This window comes from Rattus rattus, chromosome 11, assembly GCF_011064425.1.
Source record: "Rattus rattus isolate New Zealand chromosome 11, Rrattus_CSIRO_v1, whole genome shotgun sequence".
Lineage (NCBI taxonomy): Eukaryota > Metazoa > Chordata > Mammalia > Rodentia > Muridae > Rattus > Rattus rattus.
In genome coordinates this window covers 31,152,246-31,171,040 of record NC_046164.1, presented here as the reverse complement: position 1 = coordinate 31,171,040, position 18,795 = coordinate 31,152,246, and the positions used below count along the sequence as shown (strand labels likewise).

At 40.0% G+C, this 18,795-nt stretch overlaps 1 protein-coding gene across 1 annotated transcript in view; it reads left to right on the top strand.

Moving 5' to 3' along the window:
• Scfd2 (sec1 family domain containing 2) overlaps positions 1-18,795 on the top strand; it is a 305,067-nt gene that overhangs the window by 130,670 nt on the left and 155,602 nt on the right. The window lies entirely within an intron of this gene.

Here is an 18,795-nt window from a genome sequence, read left to right as displayed (position 1 = left end):
ATGATTTTAATGATTATTTATGGGCGTAATAAGATAATCTGTCTCTTGATGGCACAGAAACATCGTAAGCAGGAATTGGAGCTGGCTGGACTGTTCATGTCTGCAGCTGTTTCTTTGTTCCTGTACCGACTCCCAGTTCCTTCCTAAGAAGGACATTTCCTCTATAGTTACTCCAATGGAGGCTCCTCACTCCTTGTCAGTTCTTAAAATTTTAGTTTAAAAATTTGCTTAATACACTAGTGTGTTATTTTTATTACTGGTTTTGTTTTATTTCAAGCAACCATCTCAGCATAGCCTGCCTATCTTCAAGGACTACAGAAACTTCTTGCATGAGTAACTTCCTCAGTATCAACAGATAAGTGTAAAAGCCCACATGTGTTTGGTGAATTGTGATCTAATGGAGCCCTGCATCTGTAGATTTCAAAGCCCAATTACTACCAAATGAAGATTGCATGCTGAAAACCAGGTTTACCTTAGATCAGTGCAAGGGGAATGTTGTAAGTCAGAGTGAGGGAAAGGGTCAGAGAGAGGCTCCAGTGTCCTCAGGACAGACATATCAGCACTTGGAGGTAGAGCACAGGAGTGACTGGTGTGACCCGCAAGTCCTGAGTTTCCATTAGCCAGGCTTTCTCATGGCACATCAGAGGCGAGTGTCTTCAGTTTGGTAGCATACGGAAAGCATTGCTAGGTCCCTACTGCCCGTGGGAGCTGCAGTGCTTCAGTGTAATCTTTGTGTTTGACATTTTCTGTCTTCCTTGAGGCATTTGAAGTTGTGCCAGAAATGGGGATTTTTCTCTTCTCCAGTTAATCTTACAGCTGTGGGCTTGCGTGATTTATTCTGAAACACAGTTTAGAAGTAGTGATTACATATGTAAAAATTATGATAGTCGCAGAGCCATGAAAATGTTACTGATACTTGCAGTTGTTTTCTTTATGATTCTTTCAACTTTGGTATATCTTGCATATACTTATAAAGATAAACACTAAAAAGTACCTTTTTAAAAAGTAAAATTTCAAGACCCAGAGAAATCTTGGAGTAAACCCAGAAACTCACTCTTGATAACTGCTGGGTTTGGCCTGGTCTTCTGAATCTGTTCACTCATCCCTCATCCAGATAAGATTCTCATTGGATGCCTTGCCAGAATGCCTATAAAACTGTCCTCTAAATGATGGGATATGTAATGTAAACCCAATAACTTTTCAGCACCTAATTTAACAAAGGTTATTAAACATTGCTATCAAACAGGGATGGATAAACGGTGTCATGGATAACTAAGTAACAATTTTAAGAAACCATCTCTTAGGCTGTCCAGTGGCTCAGTGTGTATGTCTCAAAACCATGAGGACCTGAATTCAGATTGCTAGTGCACATATAAAACCTAGTCACAGTGGCATACTTCAGCGTGGAGCAACATGGAGAGTTGGGGGTAGGCAGAGGATCCCAGTGTCCCTGCAAAGGTGAGCTAGCAATACAAAGAGAGACTCTGCCTCAAAGAGTAAGATAGAGAGCAATAAAAGATGAAACTTGATGTTGACCTCTGACCTCCATGTGTGTGCACAAGCCAGCGTTCCTACACACACACACACACACACACACACACACACACACACACACACACACACACCATTTCTCTTCCAGCACTCATATTTGTATGCATTTATTCATGCCATAATTTGCTTAGTCTTTTACAACTGTGATGGTGATACTTCTGATTGTCTATAAAGCCCTCACTATAGATGTCACTGTTTAGATGAAAAAAGATAATAGTTGTATGGTTCTGTACTGAGCCATCTCTCCAGCCAAAAATAATATTCTTTTTTTTTCCAAAGTTAATATTCTTAATAAAAGCCCTAGTAAATATTTGCTGTTACATTGAACAGATGAGAAAACGTGGCAGTTTGTACATATTGGTAACATAGTTCCTGAATTCTTAATGATTGTAGAAATGAAATCTAAGGGTTCTTGTTACTGAAATGTCCAGCAGCAGAGTGATACTGTCCTGGTGTAATCACCAGCTTTCTGATGTCAACTCTGGGCGCATCATCTACTGGTGTTTCTTGGATTTCTACACTAGCTTTGCCCTTATGTTTCCTATGTCCACTGAACTCGAAGGAGGATCATATCAATGTTTTATTAACATTCTACAGCTTTTATTCATGAAAACATTGTTAAAATATTACTTACTTTCCTGCAATCTCTTTATAGTTACTGTTACCAAGCTGCCTGAAAGAAACAACTTAAGGGAAGAAAGACTTCCTTTCTTCCTTAATGTAGTCACAGTTTCAAGTTTGCTGTATACGCCATTGGCCCTGCCTGCTCAGTCAGGATATCATGGCAGTGGGAACATTGGGTTCCCTTCACTTCATGGCTCAACAGAAAGGAAAGGAAGGGAGAGAAGGAGGGAGGGAATACCCGGGGACAGTTAAACCTTGATAACCTGCCTCCAGTGTCCTACTTACTTCTACCCCCTCCCCCACCATGGCCCCACCTACCAAAGTTCTAAGATACCCCTCTTTCCAAAGCAACACACCAATAGCTGGACCAAGCATTTTAATAGTGAACCTTCAGGAGACATACTAGATGCAATTGTAACATCCCTCAAAAGACCAAACCCTTTGGGATATTTAATGAGGGTAGAACCAACAATTGTTTGTTGGTATAAGTATAAAGTAAGATATATGATGATAGGCTGGAGAGATGGCTCAGTGGTTAAGAGCACTGAGTGCTCTTCCAGAGGTCCTGAGTTCAATTCCCAGCAACCACATGGTGCCTCACAACCACCTATAATGAGATCTGATGCCCTCTTGTGTTTGAAAGCAGTGACAACTACTCGTATAACTCATATAACTAAAATAAATAAATAATAATAACTAAAATAAATCTTAAAAAAGATATATGATGATAACTTGTCTTTATATTTTATTTTATTTTTTTTCATTTTATTTTGAGACAGGGTTGCAATCTTTATTAATCCTTATATAGATATGAATATGTGTTATTATAATTTCTATTTTGGCAAGATACCATAAGATCATTATTCCCATGATACCAGGAACAACTGAGGCAAGATTAAACAAAGAAATACAACTAAACAAAGGTTTCTTCTCCCCTCTTCTTATTATCATAGTATACTTGCCATAACCAAGTGAACATGAGAGCTACTTCCATAGAAACAGGACACAGCAGAACATAGTTTAAAGCCAAGTGAGAAAAACATTTTCTTCTCAAGGGTGGCATTCCAGCCCCTACTTGTACCTGTCACCAGTCCTTATTTGACCCTGCCTGGGAGCTGCATCTCTATGTCTTAACAGTAGCCCTGGCTGTCCTGAAACTTGCCCTGTAGACCAACCTGGTCTCAAGCTCATAGAATGGCACTACTGGCCAGCAACTTATTCTTTTCTATTTGAAGTTTCTGGTTTGTGAAATTCTGTGAACCTCTGTGGAAAAAAAGAGATTGCTGAAACAATATTATGTGGTTTGACCTGAGTGATTTGGAAGGCTGGTGAAGACTTTTAATTCTCCCCCTCCCTCCCGATCTTCAACCTCTGTATGTACTTGAGAAAGGGTCTTGCTACAATATTCCAGACTACTCTAAAACTGGTTGTGTAGCATAGTATAATGCTTAATGTTGGTTGTCAGCGTGACTGGATTGAGAGATGTCTCGGGGATTAGTAAAGCTCTCTTTAGTTGTCTGTAAGTATCTTTCCAGAGATGATTGACATATGGGAAAGCAAATGAGGAAGAAAGTCCTGTCTCGAATGTGGTTAGCACCGTCCAATGAGCTGGGAGAGCAGATGGAATTAAAGTAGGAGAGGGCATGGCAGGTCCATTCCTATTCATATTTTCTCACACATCCTCCTTCCTTTCCTCTCTCCATCTTACTCTTCTTCCTTGCCCTCTCTTTCTCTTCTCCCACCCTCCTTGTTGTTCATGTGTCTGCAGTTTCTTGGGCACCCTGTGTGTGTCCTGTGTACCACTGTGTAGAGGCCCATGGTAAATACGCACCACAGTTAATTGAGCTTTCATCTATCCGTGCCATGTTTTATGACTGGATCTTGCCCATTACAAATAAAGCCTTCGTGAACATGTACAGGGTTTGTGTGGATGCAAAGTTTCAGTCTTTTAGGTTACATACATGAAAGTGGAAATTCTGAGTGGTAGATATAATCAACTTTTAAAGAAATTGTCAGATTGTTTCCTAGAGTAGCTGTATCATTTTACATTTCAGCTCATGAGATTAAAAGCATTTCCCCTTTAAGGTACTGGAAAAAAATAGGAGCTCTTTGATATCATGCATTTCGTCAAGGATTTTGTGATGTCAATTCAGCAAAGATTGACACTGTGATTTTTGTCTGTCTTTATTTTTCTAACATAAACCCTATTACAATCTGCAAATATTGGTTATATGAAGCATACATGTGTTATAACTGTCATCTAACTCCTAGTTTAGCTTTTACTCAATGAAATTATTCTTGTAAAAAGCATTGTGATAATTTTAATGTCTGCTTTCTGCCACACTAATCTAAGACTCTCCAGGGATGCTTGATTTGACTCTAGAAGATCATCCCGTGCTCCTTCCTTTCTTCCTTCTCCCCAAGTCTCCATTTCTTTCCTCTCTTCCCCTACTGGGGTTGACTCCAGAGAGTCATAACTGCTGGGCATGTACTCTACACTGAGCTGTATCCTTAGCCCCTCCTCACATTTCATTATTTGTTAAATCATTATATCCTTAAGATTTTTCATATCACAGCAGAATGTAAGTTAAAAGAAGTGCTTTAAGAGGCAAACTCTGCTTTGTAAGAGGTAAATGGACATGACCTCTAGTGTTCCGACAGATGATGAGGCATTGCAAAGAGATGAGGCATTGCAAAGTTGGATTTGGTACCAGACTCCATAGTCCTGTACCATATGGCATCCCTTCCTTCGGAAATCGTCCTGCAAACTGTGAGTATAGGGGTCACTTAAGAGTTTTTATGAATCTCTTACAGCACGTCTTAGGAATGGATTTATGTACTGAAAATTTGGACTTTCAAGGGTTAAACCTAAATGGTCATTTTATGGAACAGTGAGTGATAGTTAAATTTACTTAGCAATAACATTTATGTCAATCCTGGAGGCTTGTACAAATGGCTTCTAAGGCATTGGCTAGACTCTGAATTGGAGAAGCATCATTGGAGACAGCAAATATTCTAATGTCTTTTTTATTTTGAATATCTTTTAAAATAACACGTTTGGCATTGTCCTTGCCACCCAATTCCCCTCTTGTGTTTGCAGAAGTGGAACAAGGGGAGAGTTCCCTTCTGTCTTAGAGCGGCTTACAGTGTGCATCTGAAACTGGGGATATCCCAATTCCATTCCCTGCCCATTCAGCTACTGTCAGAAGAACAAAGTTGATCTTCTTGGGCCGGTGGACTTAAATTTTACAAATCTAAGGACTTTCCCCGTCATCTACAAACAACTGAAATGGTATAATGCAGACCTAGATGGCATAACACGAATTTGCATAATTACTGCCCCAAACTAAGCAGTCCAGGCAGTGATTATGAAAGTATGCGCACATGATGAGTTGGTGATGGGGTTGTGTAGGAGGCTTAGTGGCTGGGCAGACCTGTGCTTGGGTCACCAATTTTTAGGCCATCACAAGTCTCTACCTGGACTTTCTATAATGAGACTAGGTTTAAAGCTTATTTGGAGACTGATGTGAGGGTAAGAGGTATTTGATTGCAAGTTTGATGAGGCCAGGGACTTAATCTGTTGTGTATCAGTGTATTAGTGCCTAAGACATTGTTCATTGCAGATTCCCAATTACCTTTTGAGTAAGCTAATGAGTGGGTACTGATTCCTCTCTTAAGATGCCATGGCATTGTTACTAATCTTTTCTCACTTGAGGCATAAGCACTAGAAATCGTCCTTCAAACCCATTTCTCTCCAGTCAGTCTTCAGGCTCCTTGCTGTTCATGTCTTCTTGGATTTACCTGCCCAGCACTGAGGTACTGAGGATGCAGAATAAGCACACACTTTGCCCTGAAAGAGCTTCTGTCTTCTGAGGAAAACCAAACCAGTTGCTCCTGATGAGGCACCGTCCCTAGCTACTCTTTCCTCTCCATCATAGAGAAGCATACATCACTCAGCATGCTCACTGAGTAGAGCCTGTGCACTTGTTAACGCATAGCCATGCTTGATTGGTCCAATAGAAAGCCCAACTCTTTGTGGGGAGATGTTTGTTTTGAATGTCTTATTTTTTGTTTGCTTGCCAAATATTTTTACTGTCATCCTTTTCTTTTGGACTGGCTTCCAGAAGAGTTGCAGATACAAAGCAACAGATGGTGAGGAAGATGGTTTTGCAAAGTCCCCTGGGCCTAGTAAAATCCCATTTGCCACCCAGCTTTCAAAGCTTCCCTAGTTTGTTTTCCATTGCAAAACTATATGGAGCTCAGAAATCACCATAGCTATTTCATTATTACCAAAGGGAAGTGCTTGCTGTTGGAGCTCTGTCTAAAAGAAGCAAATATATCATATATTTTGACATGCATGCTGAAAATTACTTTTATCTTAATGGCTGAGCATGTTGTGAAATGTTAGAGAGCAAATATGTTTTTATAGCTTTACAACTATAGATGGCAAAGATTTTCTGGGGATCTTATTGTGTCTTATGCCTGTGCAAGCCAGAAGAGGGCATCAGAGCCCCTGAAACTGAAGTTACAAATGGTTGTGAACCACTATGTGGGGGCTAGGAATTAAACCCAAGTTCTCTGGAAGAGAATATTTTGCTTTGTAGGACACTAACAAAAAAGGACAATTCAACGAATCAGAAAAACACTGCAAATCATGTTTGATAATAGTCTAGTATTAGGTGTTAATTAAAAATACTCATAACTCAAACAAAAATAAGCGAGTCAGTTATTTAAGTATGAGCAAATATTTTCATCCTGGTGCTCTTAACTACCTTTCTAGCCTGTTTTAGGAGTTCATTGCTGTGAAGAGACACCATGACAATGGCCATCCTTATAAAGAAAAGCATTTAATTGGGGCTGGCTTACAATTTCAGAGGAACAAAATGATTATTATTAGTAGTAGTATTCTATATATATTAATTAATGCTGGAAAGTAATACAGTGCAATTATTCCTGAACCAGCTAGTTCCCCAAATAACAACACAGAGACCTTTTCATTATTTCAAAGCTTAGGCCTTAGCTGGGCAGACTCTAAATTAGTTTACCTAAGTTAACCCAACCAACCACCAAGCCCCATGTGGCTAGTTATACCTTCCAGGCCATAGTCACATCCTTCTCCCGTCATGTCTCCTGGGAAAGGCCTTCCTCTTTGTTCTTCCCAGGGTTCCCTTCTTCCTACCAGGAAGTCCTGCCTTCTTCTATTGCCCATTCACAGGCTTTAGATTTTTATTGATCAATTAACGTGGGAAGCAAGATTTATACAACAGAAAGCTAGTGCATATGAGAATTTACTCATCTTGCAGTAACCAGATCTTGTTGTACAGAATTCAGATTTGAATACATACAGTATCAGACCAACCCCAACATGGACGGTTAGTCCATTATCATCATGGTGAGAATCATGGCAGTGTCCAGGCAGACATGGTGCTGGGGAAGGAGCTGAGAGTTCTGCATCCTGATCTACAGGCAGCAGAAGGGGACTGTGTGCCACAGTGGGCATAGCTTCAGCATAGGAGACTCAAAGCCCGCCCCCCAGTGACACACTTCTTCAAACAAGGCCACCCCTACTACAAGTCCACACCTTCTAATAGTGCCATTCTGTATGTGCTAAGCCTTCAAACACATGAGGTTATGGGAGTCATGCCTATTCAAACCAACATCTTGAGAGACTCAAGAGAACATTTAAGTATGGGAACTCTAAGCAGACAGGCTATCTAGAGACAGCTGTGACTTAAACTTGTCAGATCACTTCAGATCCTTTCTAAACAATTTCCCTGGAGTTATATTAGAAAACATCAAAACTATGGTAATACATGTGTCATGACAACATGAACTTGTAGCTCCTGTGACATCTTTAATCCTCCCACTTCATAAATATCTCTCTTGTGACTTTAGAATAGAAAGAAAATTTGATTTCTATGTTAACAGAGGGCTTATAAGCTGCTTTTTTGTTCTGTTGTAAATGACTAACAATAAAATGCATTTTCAGTTTAGTCACTGTTATCAAAAAGTAAATTTTAAGAATTTTTATAATTAAAAAAATACATAGTTTGACATTCTAGTAACATATTTTGCTTTGTAGGACACTAACAAAAAAAGGACAATTGAACGAATCAGAAAAACACTGTAAATCATGTTTGATAATAGTCTAGTATTAGGTGTTAATTAAAATTGCTCATAACTCAAACAAAAATAAGTGATACAGTTATTTAAGTATAAGCAAATATTTGTATACATTTTCATCCCGGTCTTTTGAATTGCTGACACAAACTGCCATGGCTGGGTGTCTGATAAATGGGAACTCTTTGTCTCAGGTGTGGAGGCTGGGATTTCTCAACTCAAAGCACTCGCAGATTCAGCCATGCTCAGGGCCTGCTTCAGTTACCACATGTACCACATGGCCCCTTCTCTTCTTGCCATGCCCTGCGTGGCATAAGGCATGCAGAGCCCTGCGGAGCATTAGTCCTCCCCATTTCCTACCAAACCCACCTCCTACCGCATCACACTGCGATCGAAATCTCAGTTTATGGATCTGGGGAATGCAGAGACTCATAATGATGTCTTCACTAACTTGTCCTTCATCTATGCCCTAATTTTCTGTTTTTTGAACAACAAGGGCAGACTGAGGATTTTGTAAATTTTACCTGTTGTTCTGTTTCCTTTTGGCTTAAAAATGGTCTAAAATTCTCTCATTTTATGTCTTTCTTACATGCAAAAGTATTCATTGCATTCTGTGTCCCCAAATTCACCGCTAATTCCTGCATCAACTTTGAAGCCTAAAATTTGAAGTGTCATCTGAGTATGGCCATCTCAGTTATGCATAGCAATCGGGACATAGTGATACTCTCTACACCAGACCACCAAGCCCCATGTGGCTAGTTATGCCTTCCAGGCCATAGTCTCTAGCTGTAAACTTGTGAAACCAAACAAATCATATGCTTCCAAAGCAGAATGGTAGGGTGGATAAATAAAAGATGTCTCCATTCCAAAAGGCAGAAGTTGGAATAAGGAGAGAAACAAAGGAGCCTAAATAAATTCCACAAGCTCTTGGGGCTTCTAAGAAGCCTTTTCTTTGATTTTGCTCTGTTTTTCTATGCTCACTGGAAAGGGGTCCTGTGCTCTAGACCTGGTGAGTGAGTAGAGATTCTGCCTGGGCAACTTTGCCAAACAGAGCTTGAGCCAAGGGATCTAGGAGGGCTTGCTTCCATGGTTTGGGGTAGCCTTTTCCTTATAAATCTGGGCAGACACCATTATGCTGTTGAAAATAAGGTGCTACTCATCCTCCATTCAGGACTCAGCACCATCCATCCTCAGTGTCAGTCCTTAGTTGTCCATTGTGGTAAGAGCTCTGTGATGTCCTTATCAGTTTGTACCTTGGACAAACCCTTCATCTCCCCCTGTAATATGAATATCAAGTATTTTGTCAATCTTAAATTAATATTCAATTAATACTTTTGTTTTTAAAAGTTCAGCCTTTAGCATTCTTCTCATCTCTGGTTTTACTCTAAATGATGAGAAATAATCAAAACTCACTTTCAGGGTTTTCTTTCGAAATATCTTTAAGTAAACATAGCACTTAGGAGACAGTACAGGTTCAGTTCCAGAATGAATGAGAATATTGCCGAGAAGTTAGAGAGGTGTGTGTGTGTGTGTGTGTGTGTGTGTGTGTGTGTGTTTCCCAAGACTTACAAAAGCTGTTTATTTTATATTTTATTCTACTAAATATCCAGTAACCCCAGCTCTTTACCAATGTCTATGTCTTAAAGAATTAAGACAAATGCATTAAATGAATTAATTAAATAATTAAAGGAATTAATGCAAAATGCTAATGGTCATGTGATACATCTTCAGACCACTGTTAATTCTAATGTTCTTTTGCCGTTTCCAACACATCTGCATTTTAGTTCCCTCACTGAGGTCTTGCACAGGTAAAAATTATCCATAGCACTTGGAGCCTACTTCTCCAAATCATTAATGTTGATATGTTTTGACATCCTCCTATAAATTCCCAGCATTTTTAATAGAGTGTAGAGTGACGAATCTTTTCTAGAAGATTTTTCAATGTACTCTGTCCCAGTCCAACAAAAGAAGTATTACCTATAGCAGCCATAGCCCTATAGTGAGTATCTTATAACTAAGAAGACTCGAAAGACAAAAGCTCTCCTTGACCCATGGGCTGCACTGTAGAAACAATGTGATTCTCACTGTATGTCTCCTTTAAAGGTCCTGGGGGGCCAGATACATTGGCAAGGTCAGTAGTACTTTGAAAAGACACCTCCTCAACAGTAGGAGCTTAAAATATCAAGTAAGCCATATTGTGAGCAGATGTGCTACTGCCACGCAGGCTTTCCCATTCTCAAAGCACAAGCACGGAGCAAGCTTAACATCCTTTTTAAGGACCCCAGGACTTTTGCAAATGGAAAGAAGCACTGAATTCAGTTTCTTGGGTTCTAATAACAGAATCTTCAAAGTTTTGAATCCAGGCATTGACTTCTCTCTAGCTATGAAAACCTTAGATAAAGTACAATGATGCTTGGTTGAGAAATCTGTTTGTTGATGGAGAATGGGTTAGCTGTGTTAGAACTAAGTTCAGGATGGCAAAGAACGAGACTAGCACTTCAGAGTGTCCAGGCATGGCAAGACTTGACATTCAGTCAGGAGGCTGAAGATCTGGGAAGAGTGAACGCTGGTCCAGGAAGTGCACTTGACGTTATCCCAGTGGGAGTGGTAATCGGGTTTTTCCCACACTGTCTGCGCCTCACCTCACAGTCTTTAGAGACTGGCTAATTTTCAAAGAAATGGTGCAAAGGGAGTGAAGGAAAACGGGTGAGGGGTTGGCCACCTTAGAAGTTTTTCTAAATTCTAAGAGTGTAATAGGGGTGGTTAAAACATTCACATACAAGGTGGGAAAGAGTAGATTTGACTTCCTTTTCATAAACACAATGCTTATAGCACTTGACAGAGAGAGCCATGTGACGCATCTTACAGTTGCTGTAGCCACCTCCTTCAGGTCTGCGCAGATCTGGAAATTTCACTGGAACACTGACTTCATTAGCTCTTTTGTTCTTGGAGACAGCTTTCTTTAAACCCTGTGAAGCCCCCTTTGTAGGCTTTAAACATCCTGCCTCTCTCGAAGGGTCCAGGCCTGGTCTATTAGGCTTCGGCCTAAGAGAAAGCTGTGGCTAGTTTGATCATCTACTCAGATCATTACAATTTTCCCCATGTCAGCACTAAGGCTGTCTCACTTTCTTGCTGTCACTCATGTGTTCACAATGTTACCAGGGAAACCAAAATTAACTTTTCTCCCTAAGTTCTTAGTCTCATTAATAAAAGAAGCTCAAGGACAATATTACTAAAATTTAAGAGAAAAGCAACAGAACAGATTCACAAAGGAGGGAGATGGAGAAGGAGGGAGAAAAGTCCAGAGTGCCAAGGAAAGCATGCTTAGACATTTGTCTAATAACCAAAAGAAAACAAATTAATGGAAAGCAATGCTTTTCTGATAGATAGGCTTTACCATGTTGGAAGTGTTGAGTCAGCTGTACCCAGGGAGGGGCTTCTGGGAAATATAAGGATATTGCACCATTAAGAGGATACTCACCCCGCCCTCTTTTTAGCAGGTCTTCAGACAAACTTTTTAGGAAATTAGGCAGCATGTACATATGTACTTGTGCGTGAATGTGTGTGTGTGAGTGTGTGCGTGTGCGTGTGTGTGTGTGTGTGTGTGTGTGTGTGTGTGTGTGTGTGTGTGTCTGGGGAAGCTTAGAATGACAGGTCTTCACACAGGGATAAAAGTAAAACCTTGACTGTAGTTTTTGACCAAGAGAAAGTAGATTCCTTAGTGGTGTCAACAAAGCCCAGATATCCCTACTTTTCTTCTGGTAATTTAAATCTCAAGGACAAGCTTTTTAAGTGTTACCAAAGAAACAGGAAGTGAGACCCAAAGTTGAAGAAAAGGGTCCAGCCTCACTGGCTTCCAAACCCTGGAATGCCAGTCTAGGTCCCCAATTTAGGAGTAGAGTTTTTCTGTAAGAACTTTTCTTTTCCCTTACTACTTGGCCAGGTCTTTTACACTAGGCCCAGCTTTTAGCCTGTTGGCTTTTGACATAACTTCTTCCATATAGTAATCATGTCTAGCTTTTATTAAAGGGAACAGTGTACAGCTCTCCTTTCTTCCGCAACAGGTAGAGGCCATTTTAGTCTAATTTGAAGACTTGTATGTCTGGGAGAGTAGAGCCATCTAAGAAGAGAGTGGAAGGGCTGGTTGATAGGATAGACAGAATACACGCTTTATCAGTAAAAATGTTTCATTTTCTGTTGGCATGTCTATTATACAATTATGTACAATTATAGTAATAGATGACTGTCATGTAAATAATGTGATATTGTGAGAATCACCAAACTATAACACAAGGACAGAAAATGGGCACATACTGTTGAAAAAACAGCACTGACAGATAGACATGTCCAGCAAAAGCTTGCTACAAACCTGGTTATGAAGGAAAGAGAGCAGTGTCTGTGACGTGCCATCAGGTAGAGGGCAGTCAGTGTGGGCATGCCTGAACATTCTTCAGAGTTTCACTGTACCAGGAGTACTGGTTATGAAATCCATTGTCATTTTAGAACAAAACCGACTTCCCTACAATGATCACTAACATACTCATTTTACTCTAAGCTCTACCAATCCATATTTTTACCAACATTTTGCAAAGTAACCCTAAGGTTTTCCTTAAGAGGTTGGGGTTTTCTCCATTCTTCTTCTCTTCTGAGTCCTTACTAGAATCACTTTTCAAATTTTATTTACACCAATTCAGATTTTTCTGGCATGCACCCCAATATTCTTTCCAGTCTTCATCTTTATCCAATTGCAAAGCTATTTCAATATTTTAGTCATAATATATAGTAACATCCCACTCCTAGTTCAAAATCTATATTTGTCAGGGTCCCTAGAAAAATAGAATAATAAGAGTTGTGAGTTGAGAGATATAGTTACTTGTTATAAGTTTGGCTTATGTGTCTCTAGTTGTTGAGGAATCCTACATCTACTGTCTGAAAGCTGAAGGCTCAGAACAGCCAGTGGTGAAGAAAGTCTAGTTTACTTCTGAAGACCCAAGAACCAGCAGCCCCATTGTCCAGGGACAGAAGATAGAGGTCCCAAAACAAAGGGAAAAGACAAGTATTGATAAAATAATAACGTTTTGAAAAATGCTTTAGCAGCCTGTAAAAGTTGAACCTGAAGTTCCCAATTCTACTTCAATTGTTAACCTAGCAGTTCTACACTTACCCACTAGAGCATGGAGGATGAACACACAAATCCGGTACATCAATGTTCAGTTATTATTAATCACAATAGCCTCAAATTACACGCAACCCAGTATGGCCACAACAGATGGTTTAGTAAGATGTGTATTCAGACTTCAGTCCTGAAACAGATGAAGTACCAATGTATACCACCACGTGGATGGGCCTTGAAGTGAAAAGCAAGAGACCAGGAGCCCCATTTTACATGAGCTGATTTTATATTACAGAGACTAAAGATGAGAGGTAGTTGCCAGCCAGTAGCCAGGGAATACAGGGGGAGTAAGAAAGGGGGATGAAGAGGAATGAGGTCTAATGGGTCTGTGTTTCTTCAAAGGGTTATCTAAATGTCCTGGAATTAGACAGTAGTTACCATTGTACATGTTGATGGTATGACAAGCCCACTGAATTGCAAAGTTTGTAAATTAAGGCACTTTAGCATGATAAAATTTTATCATGCTAAAGTGCCTTAATTTTTAAAAATCATCTCAGGACAAACAAAACCAAATCAAAAGAGAAAAAATACTTAGAAAAGGGGAAACAAAGAAAATAGAATGTTCAACCCAGAAAACGTATTAACTTTTAGCCACCCAGAAGTGACTGTTCTCTCTAGCTTTCTGATTCTCATCTGAGATCTTATTAAGGTGAAATGCTTAGGAATATGAATTACCTATGACAATTATGTATTACATAGCACATTCCTACAGTACCGAGATCCTGCAGGCAGGCAGTGTTGCATGAAATGCCTGCTGAACTGCTGCTTCAGATGCGTTCCACCACAGGCACGACTGGTGCTGCGTCATGGGGCATTGCAAGCAGATCGTATCTTGGGACAATGCACCAGATAATACCTGAGGCTGCCGTGTCACACATGCATTTCAGCTCCTCCAGGACACGCACAGGTCTGCTTCGTTTTAAATCTCAGTGTCTCTGGGTTTGAATGGTTCTTGATGTGATGAAACACATTAGTTATATATTGTGTGTTGTTTTAAATACCTTTGTGGGGTAGTTAGCCATAACAGATTAATTATGTCGTCCCTGATGGGCTGTTCGTATCAAATGACCCTGCCAGCATGTACTCCTGCTTTCAGGCTTTACAACTGGCTGTTGACACATCTCCTAATTGCACAAAAATAGTTCTCAGGGGTTACATAAAGGCTTCCCACACCCCCTCCCTGTCATTCCATGTTATCAATGAAGAATGATGGCCTTCAGGCCATGGAAATGACTCAGCAATAAAGGGACCTGAGCTTGAGCCTGAGGGCCTGAGTCAGAGGAAGGAACTGACTGGTCCTCTGACCTCCATGCATATACGGTGTGTACACAAAAATTTAAATTAATGATGCCTTCCTTCATTTTTGTTAAGCAGAAAGAAAAAGAGCTATTGATGTGTCTCAGCTGCAATTCAAGGACAAAGGAACCTTAATCGGCCATTCAGGATCCTGTTTCTGCTGGTCATGGTCACGTAGACTTGTAGTGCCAGCACGGGAATGACTAGAGGATTTGGCATTGAAGGCTGGCCTGGATGGCATAAGAAACTATCCTGGGGGGAGGGGGGATTCTTCATTTAATTTTTATTGACATAACATTGTAATAATATTAAAATGACCTACGATGTTTGCCCATGACTTCTCTAAGGCATTTAAGCCAGAAAGTCTTAGGTTCTTGGCTAAAAACAAGAATTGTATTATAAATTACCATTTTCAGAATATTTGTGTTACCCTCAACTACAGACTGAACATGGTTACTATAAGTGCCAGACTTCTTAAAATTCTAAAGATGTCATGAGCACTGAGCAGACGTATGGAGAAGCGATTTTTGAGAGGAAAGCTAGATTTTCCTTCTTAGAGCACCTGGTCTGTGTGATGGCGGCCTTCCCAGGCCACGGCTTCCCATGTGGAGAAAGAAATTTCCTCATGTTCATGCTGAGGTGTATATTTGAGCACACAAATCTTCTATATTTGTGTTTTTTATAGCATAGAAAGACCACGTGGCCATCACACATTCCCTAGGGGTTTTTGCTCAGCAGTGATTTATGATAGGGAGAGCCATTTTCATTCTCTTCCCAATCCTCTGATTTGAATTTAGATTAATCCAAGTGGCAAAGCACAGTGTAAACAAAGCATAGACAGCCAGGAGGAAGCCAGTAATCACATGCCAGGGACCATAGAGTAATAATTACTGATTTGAATTATTATCATTAAGAAGATTACAGAACAGTATGTTGACGGTGTATGAAAGAGTCATCACATACTAACGTCTCTCATGAAGCAGAAGACGATGGCACACTGAGGCATCCGCAAGCTGTTTTCACACAGTGAGTACAGCGCACGAAAGCACAAAGGGATGTATGCGTGCACTGCTAAATATGTTCATGTAGGACGGGTGCTGTAGCACCGACTTCCTGGGTGGAATGTGAGAAGGCACCACATTCTCTGGTTCCTGAACGTTTCCATTTTATGAAGGCACTAGGATGACCACATGAATTGGATGATCTCTCACTCATTGCTGTCTTTTCTGGACACGCCACAAAGAGAGCAACAAACTCTAGTGATACATTTACCTGTGTCCCTCCCCGTTCTAGGATAGGACTGTAGAGTAATTGTGGGACATCCCGTGAAACCCCATAATCTTTCAGGTCAGAAAGAATGTTTGGTTTTCCTTAGTTTAAATGGTGTCTGTTCCACTTTAACCCAGTCTGACGATTAATTTCATGTGTCAAATTGACTGAATGATGCCCAGAGAAGTGACCAATTGTTATTTGAGTGCATCTATATAAGGTTGTTTTCAGATTCAGTGTTAGATATATGACAAAGACCATACTTACCCTCACTAGAGAGTAAGGTAAGGATAATAGAGGCAGCCTTCACTCAGACACCAAGGCCTGACTAGAACAGCATTGCTCTCCAAGGTGGATGCTCCGGCTCCGGATTCTGTCTTTAAAGCTTTATTTACACACATATACATTTATATATACATATATATTTATATATACATATATATTTAAAGCTTTATTCACACACATATATATTTATATATACATATACATGTGAGTATGACAAAAAGACAGCTAATAGCCATTTGACAGATAAACATGTGCTTTAATTTGAATATGAGTGCAACATTGTACATAACCCTGTGGATACTGAAATCGGATTCCATGGGCTCATACCCTAATCTCACTGCTTATTAGTTGTTCCCTTGGGCAAGTCTGTAATTTGAAGCTAGCCTTTGAACCTGATTTTAGCATTATTCTCGTAAGTGACTTTCTATACATGAACCACTTAAAACATGATTCATGATTTGTTATAGAACATAGCCCCACTAATTTAGACTCTGTTGTTTAGAAGAGCATATGACACACAAAAATGGGAATACTGAGAATATATTTCACCCAAATAAAAAAGACTTTAGTAACTTTAAAAATTATGAATTGTCGATCAAAAATGAACTTAGAATTGGATTTTGCTTCAAATTATTAATTAACTAATTAATTATGGTGGTTCCTTTCCCACTTTTAAAACTAAAATAGATTTCTGACCAATGAATGCATTTCTTCTGAATTATTTGCTACAAAAAAAGAACAAACCGAGGGCCATCAAGATGGGATCACGGATAAGACTGCTTATTGTACAAGTCCAACCTCAGAACCCATGGTAGAAGGAAAGATTGATCTCCAGAGCTACCCTCTGACCCCGACACACATCTATTCATGCACATCTGCACTCACACACATCATACACACAGATACATATAAACATACACACAACATGCCATACAGATAGATAAAAAACTAAGTAAGCAAGAGGACAAGTTTAGATCACAAGCAGCTCAATGGAGTAGGGTTTTCAGTTTGGAGAGTTACGTCCTGGTCTGTTATTTTCTGATTTCTGATCTCAGGCAGGTAGCTGTGAACCTCACACATTGTGATGTGTAACGTGACACTGAAACAGCAACTGACCTGTCACAGTAGAAGGCAAACGATGGCATTCCCAACTGACCCCTGTAATTTAACAATGCTACTTCCTATTGACCTGGAAGAGATTTAGAAAATCAGAACAAGCTGTGAGGAAGTGCCTGATAGACAACTGTGGGGGTAAGTTTATTTTGGCTTACATCTTCATAGATTGCAGGCCGACCATAGTGAATCCTTGCCTTGGGCCTTGGTTGGGGAAAAATAGCTCAGCAGCAGGGGCTGTGACAGAGGCTAGGCCTCTTCTAACAGTTGCGAAACAGGGAAGGGTCAGTGACAGGGTGTGTCATGCAGCCAACAACATATTCCTCCACCGGACTCCGCCCCCTGCCTTCCACCACCTCACACTAACGCCATATTATGAATGTAGCATAGGATTAATGCATCCATCAGATCAGAGCCTTTGAAAGCTACTCAGTTCCCAGAAGACCATCAGCTGGCAACCAAGTCCCTACCAAATGAGACCCTTTGAAGGATACTTTGTGTCCAAACCATCATACAAACAGTTCTGCTGGTGTTGGTCTTGTGATGCTCTTAAATATGCTAAAACTTAAGAGCAATCATGGCATACCAAGTTCCCTTGTAAATTTTTAGACTAAAAGCAAGACAGTTTATTGCAAAGCAAAGTCATACACATTTTATATGTACAACCCGGCAAACTAGGGACAACAGCTTCTTTGTGTAAGCTATGATTTCATTGTTTTTAATTTGGGGGATTGGCCAAGATGACTATATAATGGCTCATTCATATTTAGAAAGAATTGTCCATGAGTTCAGAAATGGCTTGTAATGCTATGGAAACAGTTGAGTACCTGTCAGAGTAGGGTGTTACCGAACTTTCCCATGATTTGTTATGAAAGCTCATGGATAGGAGAAGTGAAACCTAGATTCTACAAGAAAGAGATGAGTGTCTTTCTTGTCTAACCCATTCAAACATTTAATAGAATCATCAATAAAGTTTGGAGAACGCTGACCCCTGCTGAAACAACTGCATGCAGAAAACTACTGTTCGTTGTGGTTTCCTGACATACTGAGATTTTAATATTAAACATGGTCACACTTAGGTAGAATATGTATGTGTGTGTGTGTGTGTATGTATATATATACATATATATATATATATATATATGCATGTGTGCATACATGTATGTATTCATAGGCTTGATTCTCTCAGAAGGGCAAAGTCCTCCTTAAAGGCAGACACAGAGTAGATTCTACAAGGATGCCACTGGGTGTGAAAGTGAGGATGCACCATGTAGCTAGACTGAGTAGCTAGGATTTTCTCAGCATAGTGTGTCAGGATACAGGGTGACTTCTGGTGCCTATGGCACTGCTGCTGGATGGTGAAG